The following is a 15,104-nucleotide window of genomic DNA, read 5'->3' on the forward strand; positions in this document are numbered from 1 at the left end:
TACGCTGATGACTTCTATAAATCTCAAAAGTTTGCGGATCTATTTTAAGCAGACCGTGTTTCAAAAATGTGCAGCTTAGTGAAAGAAGCGGAGTAATTTATGTAAGAGGGATTTGTAACGCTTCCAAGTTACCTCCGATTTCATGCTGTTTCCTTTTCTGACCTATTTAAGGGTCCACAACGAAAGCACGAATGCATTAAACGAAACAGATATTGTCAGATACAAGACAATGTAATTTTGTAAAAGCTGAAGGCTGCATTGTATTTCAGTGTTTCTGACAACTTAACATGAACTATAAGATCTCAAATTTACAGTGCTCCAATGATAGCAAAACAGATCCTCCACCGTGTAGGAAGTTCAGTAAGGTAACCATCTGAACGACATTTTTTTCATCAGCACTTACTTACTTTGAAAGGCACCCACATGCCTTGCTCATACTGTGGCATCAAGCACTGCACACAAGCAAGATGAGTGGTCTGCCATGCGAGTGGATTCGTTTTTTATTTATCAAGTAACATGAACTCTAGTACTCACAATTAAGTTAAAAGTTACCCTCCTGCTTGGATATTACGCAACGGAAACGCACATCTGACTATTAGTAATTTACACAACACTGAAAGTTCACTACGCACTGGCAACACCACATTTTCTCTCTTATTTAACGGCTTTTATCAACACGTGGCCAACGCACTGAATATGAATGGCGCACACATTATAAATTCTGGATATCATGACAACATACAATTCGAAGGAAAAGGCCGCCAATCTTTTTCTTTCCACTATCTTATTTATTCCGATAAATTCTATAACCTAAACACACAAATTCTATAACCTACAACAATAACACATGAGAAATTCCGCCCAGTGGGCATGGCTTTACATTGGTGATTCTCTATCTTATGGTCTCGTAATTATTTAATGCTACAGTGCACTTTCTGGATAGGATGGTGGATCTCTTTCTATATCTCACACTTCGACTCTCACAACCATCATCACGAAACTTTCCTCCAGACCGAGCGGTACAAAAGGAACATGCATAACCCACTACCTCTGAAACTACCTTGCTACTTTCCCATGGAAACAACACATACTTAAATTACATGACATACACCACATTGCAACATGGAATACGACATAAGGAATAGTCACAACATTATAATCACATCACTTTCAGCTTTCCCACTTCAATTAGTATTCATCCCAGTTCCACACGACACTGCCCCACTTGGTAACTTTTCTTTCCTACTACGAACTCTGGACGTTATATGCACGTCTTACTGAGCAGTGCAAGCCAAGTGGCGTTGCTGGATAGACGGCTGACTCACCTTGCTTCTCTCTCAGAGTATTATAGCTTGAATCAAGCGTCACACGGAAACACAACACGCAAAGTAATATTAAGAACATATTCATCACACACGCAAGTCCTCAACTGATACCATGGATGAGTACTTCTCTTTATCCTTTGTCTCATACACAGATTGAGACTCACACAGTACTCACCACATGGAAGTACTCGTCTCTAATTTCAAGTCCTACACACGCCATTTCATAAATATTTCCAACTTATAGTACACACGCTTGTAATTCAGCTTAACTTAAGCACTCGGAAGTATTTCAACTTATTGCTACACGTGGTTTCATTGTGACCATTGATCACTTCCGAAGATTACTACGATACCATTAATATTACCTGCCTGACATTTAATTCTCCCCACAAAGGATCCTGAAATAGAGAAATTATTATTCTAAACTACTCTTATGTATTTCACATGCATATCATGTCTCCACTCTTTTGTCCTTACAGAGCACGCCTAAGACAGGTCTTACCAGCACTAGATCCAGCGGCAGAGTGCTGAAACATGGCCGTTCTTCAGGTTCTCTCGCACCTCTGCCAAAGTGGGGGAGCACCTTGCTACCTTATTGGTCAGCTACATTTCAGGAGCTCAAAACTCTGGTAAGTTTTATCTCTTTGGTTCCACCGAAGGTGACCAAAAGAACGTCTCAACGATGATCACATATTGACATTCACTATCTGCGGTTAGCAGACGACCATACATTCATTCATTTCACAGATCTCACCAAACTGGATGTAGGGATTTATTTTGTGGGAGTGCACCTGTGATCAATTAAATAAATAAATTGTCATTCTTTCCCACACTGGTATCCGGCTTCGCTGTATTAATTGAAATTGAGTTATTATTAGAAAAAATATGTTGTACTGACAAGAATAATGAAGTATGTGGTACCTATTTTCATTGTCGGGCGGTACTGTACCGTTTCACCACTGGCTACCCATGCAGAAAAAAATGGCACAGTACTATCCTTGCAATGCGAGTTTAGCTCCAAACATTTTTTTAAGAAAGCTGTATTAGAACTAACGTAGCAAGTCATCATAATATCCAGGAGGAGACCTCAAATAGACGACCAAGTGCTGTTACTTTACCAAATTATTGACACAGTTGTTGCATTATTGTACTCTCCACAAACCAGAGTAACGTACACATACATATTTACAACAATCCAAATGACAAATAAAACATCACATCATACAAATAAAAAATAATGGTGAGATAAAAATTGTCTTAGTTACTGGGATCTCCTTTATTTTTAGGAGTAATCCAAACTTCAATAATTCTAAAACAAATAAAAAAATACTAATTGTACTCATGAAATTTTAAATAGCTCACCGTCCAAACACAGAGCAAGTAATCTGACATTCATAAATTGAGGGGTAAAAACCTTTACACAGTAAAGTCTAAATACAAAACAAAATCAACAAAAGAACAACATTGCGTACACTAGTTACATGTAGAATGTCAGGCTCCATACCATTACTCTAAAATATACATCAAACCTACAGAGAAATAAAACTGAGAAGGAAAACAATGAAATATACCACAAGTTACATACTGATTACGTAATATAGTTCATCTAAGACATCATGTCATACCTAATTAACTATCATCACTTAAGCAATTGCCACCACTACTCGACTGTGAGTTTAACCTTATCCTTGTCCACCAGTACAAATACCTGCTGCTGAGCTAGTCAGTCCATCAACTTTGATCAATACACGCAGTAAATAGTCAGCAATAAGTGCTTGAATCCACCAATAGCTCTCGTATCTTACTCTACTGCTCATTTCTCTGTTGTTACACATTTAGACGACAAGAACTTGCATTTCGACTAGCCTTTGTTACACTTTAATGTGAAATGTCACCACTGCGATAATGCAATTAAGTGGCTTCAGTCAACACACCAACAAGATCATTACTGTCCACGACATCAAAATGCATCAGTTCATTCCGATATTTGTTGTGCAATGCAAACTCTTGTCTCCTGTGACAACCTTACTGACCAATGCAACAAGAGTCGCTACGTTAGTATTACACCATTGGCTAATAATTAAAGCATCATTGTACCAAATATTCTAATAAACATGCTACGTGAACTTGATAACCCGGAACAAACAAAAAAACACACTAACTATTCCAGACACATACGTTAATGAAATACAATTACACTTGCTGTGCCTTCAGGAATGAAACATATAAAAAATTTTACAAATTTTACACAATTACAAATACATTATTCCCTATCTTGCGAGTCACATGGAAACATTTCATTATGTGATTTTCTTGGAGTCAAAAAGTTGCTGATAGTTTTCCTAGAAACACTGTCTCGGTGTCAAAGCCCTCCCATGGTTACCCGGACGAAAGTCTTTAGGTCACTCAAATCGGCATTTTGAACACGCACTGAACAGTAAACTGTATCTCACGTTAAACACAAATGTCATAGTCACTATCAGAGTACCATCCACATGAATCTGGTCGTCCAGAAATGGCCCTACAACTACTATTACCCACGGTTCTGTCCTTTCAGTTCATGGTGTAATTAAAAGTCGTAAGTTCCAACAAACAGCACTTATTCCCGCACCAATTAAAGAAATGTCTCCTACTACAAATGCAAATGTCTATGTCCCACTTTAGTTTCAGACAATAATTAGTCACAATACGACAACTGTCCTCTTTAAGTATAACATGCGTCCCACATGCAATTTACAAAGCACACTTAACAAGTCACTGCCAAAAGTTTATGGATCCCACCGTTCAGTGGTCAAGACAAAACAAAACAATCGTCCTGTCTGCTAAAGACAAAATCTTTTCCACCACTCACAACGTGGAAACACCAGTCCTTCACTTTCCACCTTATTGAGACACACGAGCAGTCATCTTGTTTACGGCTCCACAGTCCAGTACTAGTTAATAGTTGCTGTTAAAAAATGCCCACCGGACTCTGCCACGCGTTGTTCATTCTGCCGTCGCGCCGCTGCGCGAGCCGTTAAGCAGAAAAAACCACCCGCTGTTGCCTCTGCGGGATACTGTCCCCAGTCGTAAGGGTGGCGGAACTTATGAATGGCAGCCAGTGGTAGGTGCGTGTCGCCCCAGGCCGTTGACCTGTTGTAGCGGGCACATGGAGTGTACCCCGACCGACAGTGGAGTGGGGAGCGCCGCGGCTCTGTCACCTCTCCCATGGCGACGTCAACTTGACCTCCCGCATTTTTTTGTAGTTACGGGCGCGTTCTGCGTGGGCACCTCAGCGTTACGACACCCAATCAGTCAGACCCTTCCGTGCATCTTGTAACATTACAGACATAAGGATATTCTTACAGTATTTAAATACTCATTGATTACATGTATAATCTATTAGATACATTGGTAATAAAAGAATCTTTGTTCTAAAAAACATAAAATCATACACCCTAGTTTTCTACACATACAACATCAACATTTATCCCTTTTCTATATACAGCCCACACTTGTGCTATTAATTGTACCTGTCGTCCCTCATACAAAATATGAAAGTGTAAAAAAAAAAAAACGGAATAAGAAACAATCTATACAGCTCATAATTACAATACCAAATAGTAGACTACTATAACACTCTATCACAGTGAAAATATTAGAAACTGTTGATTCTAAAACTACAATATACAATGAACCTTTGTGCTTGTGACAGACTGAAATTAATACCCCTTGAAAGTGTTCTAACAAAAAAATAAGAAATAATCTACACAGCTCACAATTACCTACCACATGTTGTTAAATAGTAAACTACTTTAACATCCTAACACAATAAATATTTTAGAAACTGATGACTCTAAATCTACAACATACAATGCACCTTTGTGCTTGTGACAGACTGAAATTAGTATCTCTTTATATATTTTACCATTTTATTATATATAACAACATTTCTAGGACATGTATGTACCATCCACATGATGTCAGATCCTGACCTGCCATCGAGGTTCATCCAAATCAAACAATAAAGCACAATAATGTTTTAGTTATGGATCGGTAGCATCCCCTTTACAGGAGTGTGCGCATTGATCACACTACTCTACGACTCTCACTCACCAGACATCACATTTTCCTTCTCATTCAATCCATTAATACACTAACAGAATAGGTCTAGAAGTCAGCTAACCTTAACACCACCACACTCACGTCAACATGCCATACCTTTGCTCCCTTATACTCAACCACGTAACACATGGAGTTGTTTCAGAGATAGCATTCCAGTCTCCGATAACGTCCTTTCACTCTGGCACCTCTCTCCATTGGCTTACCTCTGCATTCACTTTACCGATTATTCATCCTGCTAAATGTCACTTTAGAATTGCGACATTTCATCTAAGAACAAAAAATACACAAATTACTCATCCTGCAAAATAACTGTATACATTCTTGGTACCGTTTTGATTAGTTACTCTGGTATCGGGCTTCAACAACAACAACAAAAGTTATTTTTTTTAATATTGCAAATGTTATGGTAAGAATTAGATTTACACTTATATTACATCTTACGTCAGTATTCCACATCGTTCACCATCTGGATCTCATACTCCCTTTATGTCCCTTCACGTTGTGCAGCTGTCCTCATCTCTTCATTCGTATTTCGGCTCTCCGTCCGTCCATTACTCCATCATTTCCAGGTCTTCCTTCGCCATTCGCATCAATCCCGATTGCAGCATACACAGGCCTCTCTGTAACATACATCTAAGACATCTCCACAGTATTCAATTCTATTCTCCTTTATTTACCACTGTTTCATCACGTCGAATCTCTCTTTATTAATCACATTGCTTCACGTCGCTTCTCTCCTTAAATATCACCTTTATCCACTACTATTTGTCACGTCGCTTCTCTCTCTATCTACCATCTTTATCCACTCATTAATCATCACGTCGTTTCTGCTTGATCCTTATTCATATGACAAAAAATACGTACATACACCACTCTGTCGACTCCTGTTCATGACTCATTCGACCAGTCTATTCCGTCATACGTCCTGGCATCCCGCCTGAAAATTCTTATGTTCGATTTGACCCTGCACAACGTTACACACCACAAATAAATACACTGACTATCTACCATAACTTGCCTACTTTCGATCTATCCTTAACTTTTCCATAATTTGATGATAGAAATGTGATGAAGCCCATGCTACTGTTTTCCCTTGATCGTTTCAATCAGTACAGCATTTTCATGGACAATCTGCCTCACTCTGAATGGTTCACTGTACACAGTAAAGAATTTGCTAATTAGGAGTCTGTGCTTACATGAAAATTAAATGTGTGCAGAGAATTAATATACAAGCTGGTAGAAAGGTACAGCACAAGTGTTAGAAACTTTGGTGCTAGTGGCCTCTTTCCCTAACACCAGATTCCGAACAACCATACACAGCACTTCATTATAACTGTCACCACGACAATGACATACTATAGATCAGATGGCATCTAATTTAAAAACTTCGATCACATTACTGATGTTACCTGTAACAGCAATATAAATGTACCCCATGCCATACAGATCACAATTTTGACGTTTTACATTATGTGTTAAGTACCTGCAATAGTCAAATTGCACTAATTAAACTGAACTTATTGGAATTATTACATAACATTTCTAGCAACTGGTTTGTTTTGAGGAAACAGTCCTTTTACTTTAGTGTTCGAAATAAAAATTTGCAAATTTTGCTCTGAGAGACCACCCTAACAGATGCCATTACTGGTGTTTTATTCTCTGATCAGAAGTATGGTATTTGCACTCCTACATATCAGTAGAGTATGTCTGCTACATAGACAATTTTCAGTGCCAGTGGCAAGTGTTTTAAGGCAACATGCTAAGGGCTGATATGTTGATATGTTGGATCCATCAATCTATTACGATAAGAAAGAAATGAAAGGATTCCATGCTCTCCTGTCATTCTGATAGTTTCTGCCGTTCCTATCCTGGACTCTGTCTGACCTGTGAGTCGTTTCTCCGTTCACAATGTCGCTCTCATTACCCAGTTCCTGTAAAAAGTGCTGAAATGACGCGGAATCGTCTAAGCCTCTGCCTGCTATCACTATATCTCTGCGCAATCTCACTGGCAACTTAGTTATACAAATGCTAATGAGCTCTCCAGTTTCGTATGGCACATCCAAATACCTATTTCGTCTCAGCATTTCCTGATAGCACACCACTGGATCTCTTATACCACCTTCGTCACAATTTGGCATCATCAGTATGCTTTGCTTAACCTGGTCCTGCCAACTTTTCGACCAGAATTCATTTAAAAACTTCTCACAAAATATCTTGTAGCTACTACAGCCTTCAATAACTTCCTGCATTTTCACTCTAGCCTCGTCCCTCAAATGGTTACACACAAACTTCATTTTGAGGAGCTGTCCCCACGATGAAGGTAATTAATCTTGAAATTGAGACAGCCACAGGCATGGATGATGATGATGTTTGGTTTGTGGGGCGCTCAACTGCGTGGTTATCAGCGCCCGTACAATTATCCAATCTTTGCTCAGTCCAATTTCGCCACTTTCCTGGATGATGATGAAATGATGAGGACAACACAAACACCCAGTCATCTCGAGGCAGGTGAAAATCCCTGACCCCGCCGGGAATCGAACCCGGGACCCCGTGCTCGGGAAGCGAGAACGCTACCGCGAGACCACGAGCGGCGGACCCACAGGCATGGACGATGGTAGTTATCAGGATCCGGAAAACAAGTGTACGTTTGTACCGACACGAAGTGCCTCCTACATTCTTCTTCCGCATTTATGTTTTCCGACCTTGGACAATACTCTGTTGGGTTTGACACCTGTTTTATCCGACACAACCGTTTTTCTAACTCTCTGAGTTCATCTTCCTCTTTCTGCCTATTTTCGTTTTTTGACTTTATCTCACTCTCCCTCTGCAATCTACCTGGTGGTGTTTCACCTTCGCTACTGCACGCTAAGTGCAACTGTGCTAGTTCTTCCCTATGTTTCCTATTTGTTTCTCATTGTGCCTCTTTAAACTGTAATAGTGATTGTATCTCCTCCTGGTCGGCATAAACCTCTCGCTGCATACTGTCAGAGCCTGTTTCGCCTCTTATACTGATCTTTTCTTCATCTGCGCTAATCGTATTCATTCTGACCACTACTTCCGCAACTTCATCCCTGTGTTTATTTAGCGCCACTTCCTGCCGGGTGACTAGAGCTTCCACGCTGTCTAATGCCTCTTGTTTATCTTCAAGTAAGTCCTCCACTATCTCTTTGAATCGCTCATCCGACAACACGTCCCTACGTTCTGTAATATCACTCTCTATTGCACTTATTCGTACCTCCAAATTATGGCTTTTTCTTTCACGGCATCACATACTTGCTTCAACGCAGCCAGATTCTTCTCCCCCTCATCGAACCGATTATTAACTGCGGACAGACGCTCATCGATAACTGTGTGTAGCTTCCTCATTGCCTCTTTATTTACCTTATCCATTGCCTCCAATCTTTCCTTAGTCTCCCTATCTCTCTCCTTATTATCTCTATCCATCGCTTCCAATCTTTCCTTATTATCTCTATCCATCCTCTGTAAAAACTGCAGTAGCACATTGTCATTTGCTACTTTAGGTGCGCTCACCTCGTTCGCCTGAGAAACCATAGCTTCGCTAAGGGTAGCTACACTTTCACTGCATACCTGACCTAGTCCCGGCTCGCCCGCGTCGTCGGGAAAAGCCCCCAATTGTGGACAAAGCCCGCCGCTTAAAGGATCACCTAGCCGCGGTCTGCTGACCAATCCATCCCCTTCCAAGTGTTTGCTGTTCTCGCTCATTAACCCAAGGTCGACACCAACTTCCTGCTGCACTGCTACGTTCACCCCAGAATCACTATTCTCCATGGTGACTACACTTTTCGACTGCGACCTAGTTACTACAGACATTACGCAAAAAAAATTATGCAACGATCTTCCAGCCTTGAACGATATAGCAATTAATTACATAAAAAAATAAAAGATCCTCGCCAATCCAGAAACAAATTGCAAACAAAAAAATTTTACTTCTTAGCGCTATCACAATATATTCCATTTAAAAAAATCTTAACAGCAACCCCTAACAGCAAAATCCTGGCAGGGTCGAAATTATGAGAGGCACCCACATGCCTTGCTCATACTGTGGCATCAAGCACTGCACACAAGCAAGATGAGTGGTCTGCCATGTGAGTGGATTCATTTTTTATTTATCAAGTAACATGAACTCTAGTACTCACAATTAAGTTAAAAGTTATCCTCCTGCTTGGATATTACGCAACGGAAACGCACATCTGACTATTAGTAATTTACACAACACTGACTGTTCACTATGCACTGGCAACACCACATTTTCTTTCTTATTTAACGGCTTTTATCAACACGTGGCCAACGCACTGAATATGAATGGCGCACACATTATAAATTCTGGATATCATGACAACATACAATTCGAATGAAAAGGCCGCCAATCTTTTTCTTTCCACTATCTTATTTATTCCAATAAATTCTATAACCTAAACACACAAATTCTATAACCTACAACAATAACACATGAGAAATTCCGCCCAGTGGGCATGGCTTTACATTGGTGATTCTCTATCTTATGGTCTCATAATTATTTAATGCTACAGTGCACTTTCTGGATAGGATGGTGGATCTTTTTCTATATCTCACACTTCGACTCTCACAACCATCATCACGAAACTTTCCTCCAGACCGAGCGGTACAAAAGGAACATGCATAACCCACTACCTCTGAAACTACCTTGCTACTATCCCATGGAAACAACACATACTTAAATTACATGACATACACCACACTGCAACATGGAATACGACATAAGGAATAGTCACAACATTATAATCACATCACTTTCAGCTTTCCCACTTCAATTAGTATTCATTCCAGTTCCACACGACACCGCCCCACTTCGTTACTTATCTTTCCTACTACGAACTCTGGACGTTATATGCACGTCTTACTGAGCAGTGCAAGCCAAGTGGCGTTGCTGGATAGACGGCTGACTCACCTTGCTTCTCTCTCAGAGTATTATAGCTTGAATCAAGCGTCACACGGAAACACAACACGCAAAGTAATATTAAGAACATATTCATCACACACGCAAGTCCTCAACTGACACCATGGACAAGTACTTCACTTTATCCTCTGTCTCATACACAGATTGAGACTCACACAGTACTCACCACATGGAAGTACTCGTCTCTAATTTCAAGTCCTACACACGCCATTTCATAAATATTTCCAACTTATAGTACACACGCTTGTAATTCAGCTTAACTTAAGCACTCGGAAGTATTTCAACTTATTGCTACACGTGGTTTCATTGTGACCATTGATCACTTCCGAAGATTACTACGATACCATTAATATTACCTGCCTGACATTTAATTCTACCCACAAAGGTTCCTGAAATACAGAAATTATTATTCTAAACTACTCTTATGTATTTCACATGCATACCATGTCTCAAATCTTTTGTCCTTACGGAGCACGCCTAAGACAGGTCTTACCAACACTAGATCCAGCGGCAGAGTGCTGAAACATGGCCGTTCTTCAGGTTCTCTCGCACCTCTGCCGAAGTGGGGGAGCACCTTGCTACCTTATTGGTCAGCCACATTTCAGGCGCTCAAAGCTCCGGTAAGTTTCATCTCTTTGGTTCCACCAAAGGTGACCAAAAGAACGTCTCAAAGATGATCATATATCCACATTCACTATCTGCAGTTAGCAGACGACCATACATTCATTCATTTCACAGATCTCACCAAACTGGATGTAGGGATTTATTTTGTGGGAGTGCACCTGTGATCAATTAAATAAATAAATTGTCATTCTTTCCCACACTGGTATCCGGCTTCGCTGTATTAATTGAAATTGAGTTATTATTAGAAAAAATATGTTGTACTGACAAGAATAATGAAGTATATTGTACCTATTTTCAATGTCGGGCCATACTGTACCCTTTAAACTTATACTTTACGCGATCAGGCCCAGAGGACTGCACTCTGCTACAAAGTCCCTCGTCCACTGGGTTGTGTTTTGTGCCTCCTGCAGCCAGTCATTCTCTATTCCAATCTGCAGCAAGTCCTCATGGATTCTATCCCTCCATCACTACTTTGGTCTTTCTAGTAGGCGTCTTCCATAGGGAGTATAATCCATAGCTTTCAAAGGCCATCGCCATTTATCCATTCGACTGACATGTCCTACCCATACACGGCGCTTTGTTCTCATGAGTCCTACAGTGTTTGGTCTAGTGTACATTTCGTCTAGCTCACAATTATGTCTGATCCTCCATTCTCCAGTGATCTCATCTTGTACCGGACCAAAGATCTTCCTTAAGACTTTCCGCTCAAAAACAAGAACATGCATAACCCACTCCATCACTACTTTGGTCTTTCTAGTAGGCGTCTTCCATAGGGAGTATAATCCATAGCTTTCAAAGGCCATCGCCATTTATCCATTCGACTGACATGTCCTACCCATACACGGCGCTTTGTTCTCATGAGTCCTACAGTGTTTGGTCTAGTGTACATTTCGTCTAGCTCACAATTATGTCTGATCCTCCATTCTCCAGTGATCTCATCTTGTACCGGACCAAAGATCTTCCTTAAGACTTTCCGCTCAAAAACAAGAAGATTGTTCAAGTCTTTTTTCTGGACACTCCAAGTTTCACAACTATTCAGTACTACGGGTTGAATCATTGTTTTATACAGCCTGAGTTTGAAATTCCTCGAGAGACCATGTGATGCAAGAAGTTGACTGAGACCAAAGTATGATCAGTTGGCGTCCTGTAACCTCGCTTCGATTTATGCTTCACATGCTGCGTCTTCTGTAAAGATTACTCCCAGATATTTAAATTCACGAACCCTTGTGTAGAATCGGTTTCTGGCTATCAAAGGCTGGAGTGGGTCTCTTGAATAAGCATTGGTCCAACTAGCTCTGCAGATGATGAAGAAATTGATGAAATGTATGATGAGATAAATGAAATTATTCAGGTAGTGAAGGGAGACGAAAATTTAGTAGTCATGGGTGACTGGAATTCGAGAGTAGGAAAAGGGAGAGAGGGAAACATAGTGGGTGAATATGGATTGGGGGAGAGAAATGAAAGAGGAAGCCGCCTGCTAGAATTTTGCACAGAGCATAACATTATCATAGCTAACACTTGGTTCAAGAATCATAAAGGAAGGTTGTATACAAGGAAGAATCCTAGAGACACTAGAAGGTATCAGATAGATTATATAATGGTAAGACAGAGATTTAGGAACCAGGTTTTAAATTTTAAGACATTTCCAGGGGCAGATGTGGACTCTGACCACAATCTATTGGTTATGAACTGTAGATTAAAACTGAAGAAACTGCAAAAAGGTGGGAATTTAAGGAGATGGGACCTGGATAAACTGAAAGAACCAGAGGTTGTACAGAGTTTCAGGGAGAACATAACAATTGACAGGAATGGGGGATAGAAATACAGTAGAAGAAGAATGGGTAGCTCTGAGGGATGAAGTAGTGAAGGCAGCAGAGGATCAAGTAGGTAAAAAGACGAGGGCTAGTAGAAATCCTTGGGTAACAGAAGAAATATTGAATTTAATTGATGAAAGGAGAAAATATAAAAACGCAGTAAATGAAGCAGGCAAAAGGGAATACAAACGTCTCAAAAATGAGATCGACAGGATGTGCAAAATGGCTAAGCGGGGCTTGCTAGAGGACAAATCTAACGATGTAGAGACTTATCTCACTAGGGGTAAGATAGATACTGCCTACAGGAAAATTAAAGAGACCTTTGGAGAAAAGAGAGCCACTTGTATGAATATCAAGAGCTCAGATGGAAACCCAGTTCTAAGCAAAGATGGGAAAGCAGAAAGGCGGAAGGAGTATATAGAGGGCCTATACAAGGGCGATGTACTTGAGGGCAATATTATGGAAGTGGAAGAGAATGTAGATGAAGATGAAATGGGAGATACGATACTGCGTGAAGAGTTTGACAGAGCACTGAAAGACCTGAGTCGAAACAAGGCCCCGGGAGTAGACAACATTCCATTGGAACTACTGACGGCCTTGGGAGAGCCAGTCCTGACAAAACTCTACCATCTGGTGAGCAAAATGTATGAGACAGGCGAAATTCCCTCAGACTTCAAGAAGAATATAATAATTCCAATCCCAAAGAAAGCAGGTGTTGACAGATGTGAAAATCACCGAACTATCAGTTTAATCAGTCACAGCTGCAAAATACTAACGCTAATTCTTTACAGAGGAATGGAAAAACTGGTAGAAGCCGACCTCGGCGAAGATCAGTTTGGATTCCGCAGATATGTTGGAACACGTGAGGCAATATTGACCCTACGACTTATCTTAGGAAATAGATGAAGGAAAGACAAACCTACATTTCTAGCATTTGTAGACTTAGAGAAAGCTTTTCACAAAGTTGACTGGAATACTCTCTTTCAAATTCTAAAGGTGGCAGGGGTAAAATACAGGGAGCGAAAGGCTATTTACAATTTGTGCAGAAACCAGATGGCAGTTATAAGAGTCGAGTGGCATGAAAGGGAAGCAGCGGTAGTGAAGGGAGTGAGACAGGGTTGTAGCCTGTCCCCGATGTTATTCAATCTGTATATTGAGCAAGCAGTAAAGGAAACAAAAGAAAAATTCGGAGTAGGTATTAAAGTCCATGGAGAAGAAATGAAAACGTTGAGGTTCGCCGATGACATTGTAATTCTGTCAGAGGTAGCAAAGGACTTGGAAGAGCAGTTGAACGGAATGGACAGTGTTTTGAAAGGAGGATATAAGATGAACATCAACAAAAGCAAAACGAGGATAATGGAATGTAGTCGAATTAAGTCGGGTGATGCTGAGCGAATTGGATTAGGAAATGAGGCACGTAAAGTAGTAAAGGATTTTTGCTATTTGGGGAACAAAATAATTGATGATGGTCGAAGTAGAGAGGATATAAAATGTAGACTGGCAATGGCAAGGAAAGCGTTGCTGAAGAAGAAAAATTTTTTAACATCGAGTATAGATTTAAGTGTCAGGAAGTCGTTTCTGAAAGTACTTGCATGGAGTGTAGCCATGTATGGAAGTGAATCGTGGACGATATAGAAGGGAATAGAAGCTTTCGAATTGTGGTGCTACAGAAGAATGCTGAAGATTAGATGGGTAGATCACATAACTAATGAGGAGGTATTGAAGAGAATTGTGGAGAAGAGGAGTTTGTGGCACAACTTGACAAGAAGAAGGTACCGGTTGGTAGGACATGGTCTGAGGCATCACGGGATCACAAATTTACCATTGGAGGGCAGCGTAGAGGGTAAAAATCGTAGAGGGAGACCAAGAGATGAATACACTAAGCAGATTCAGACGGATGTAGGTTGCAGTAAGTACTGGGAGATGAAGAAGCTTGCACAGGATAGAGTAGCATGGAGAGCTGCATCAAACCAGTCTCAGGACTGAAGACAACAACAACAACAAATAGATCCAATCAGTGACACCAAATCTCTCTTGGTCGTTTTCACAGTATGCGTGTCAATTTATGGCAAAAAGAGTCTACTTATAGGGACCACATTATCTCATTTACAGACAAATCTAATCTTTCCAGACCGACCATTTCCAGTTTCTGAAAGAAGGCTGTTAATCTTCCCAGGCAGATGTGCCTGTGAAGTACATTTTTCTGCCACCATATAGAAGGACCTAGCGACTTCCTGGTGTCAGAGGGGTTAGATTCTTGTCTACATTAAACATGTGCAC

Source organism: Schistocerca cancellata, chromosome 1, assembly GCF_023864275.1.
Source record: "Schistocerca cancellata isolate TAMUIC-IGC-003103 chromosome 1, iqSchCanc2.1, whole genome shotgun sequence".
Lineage (NCBI taxonomy): Eukaryota > Metazoa > Arthropoda > Insecta > Orthoptera > Acrididae > Schistocerca > Schistocerca cancellata.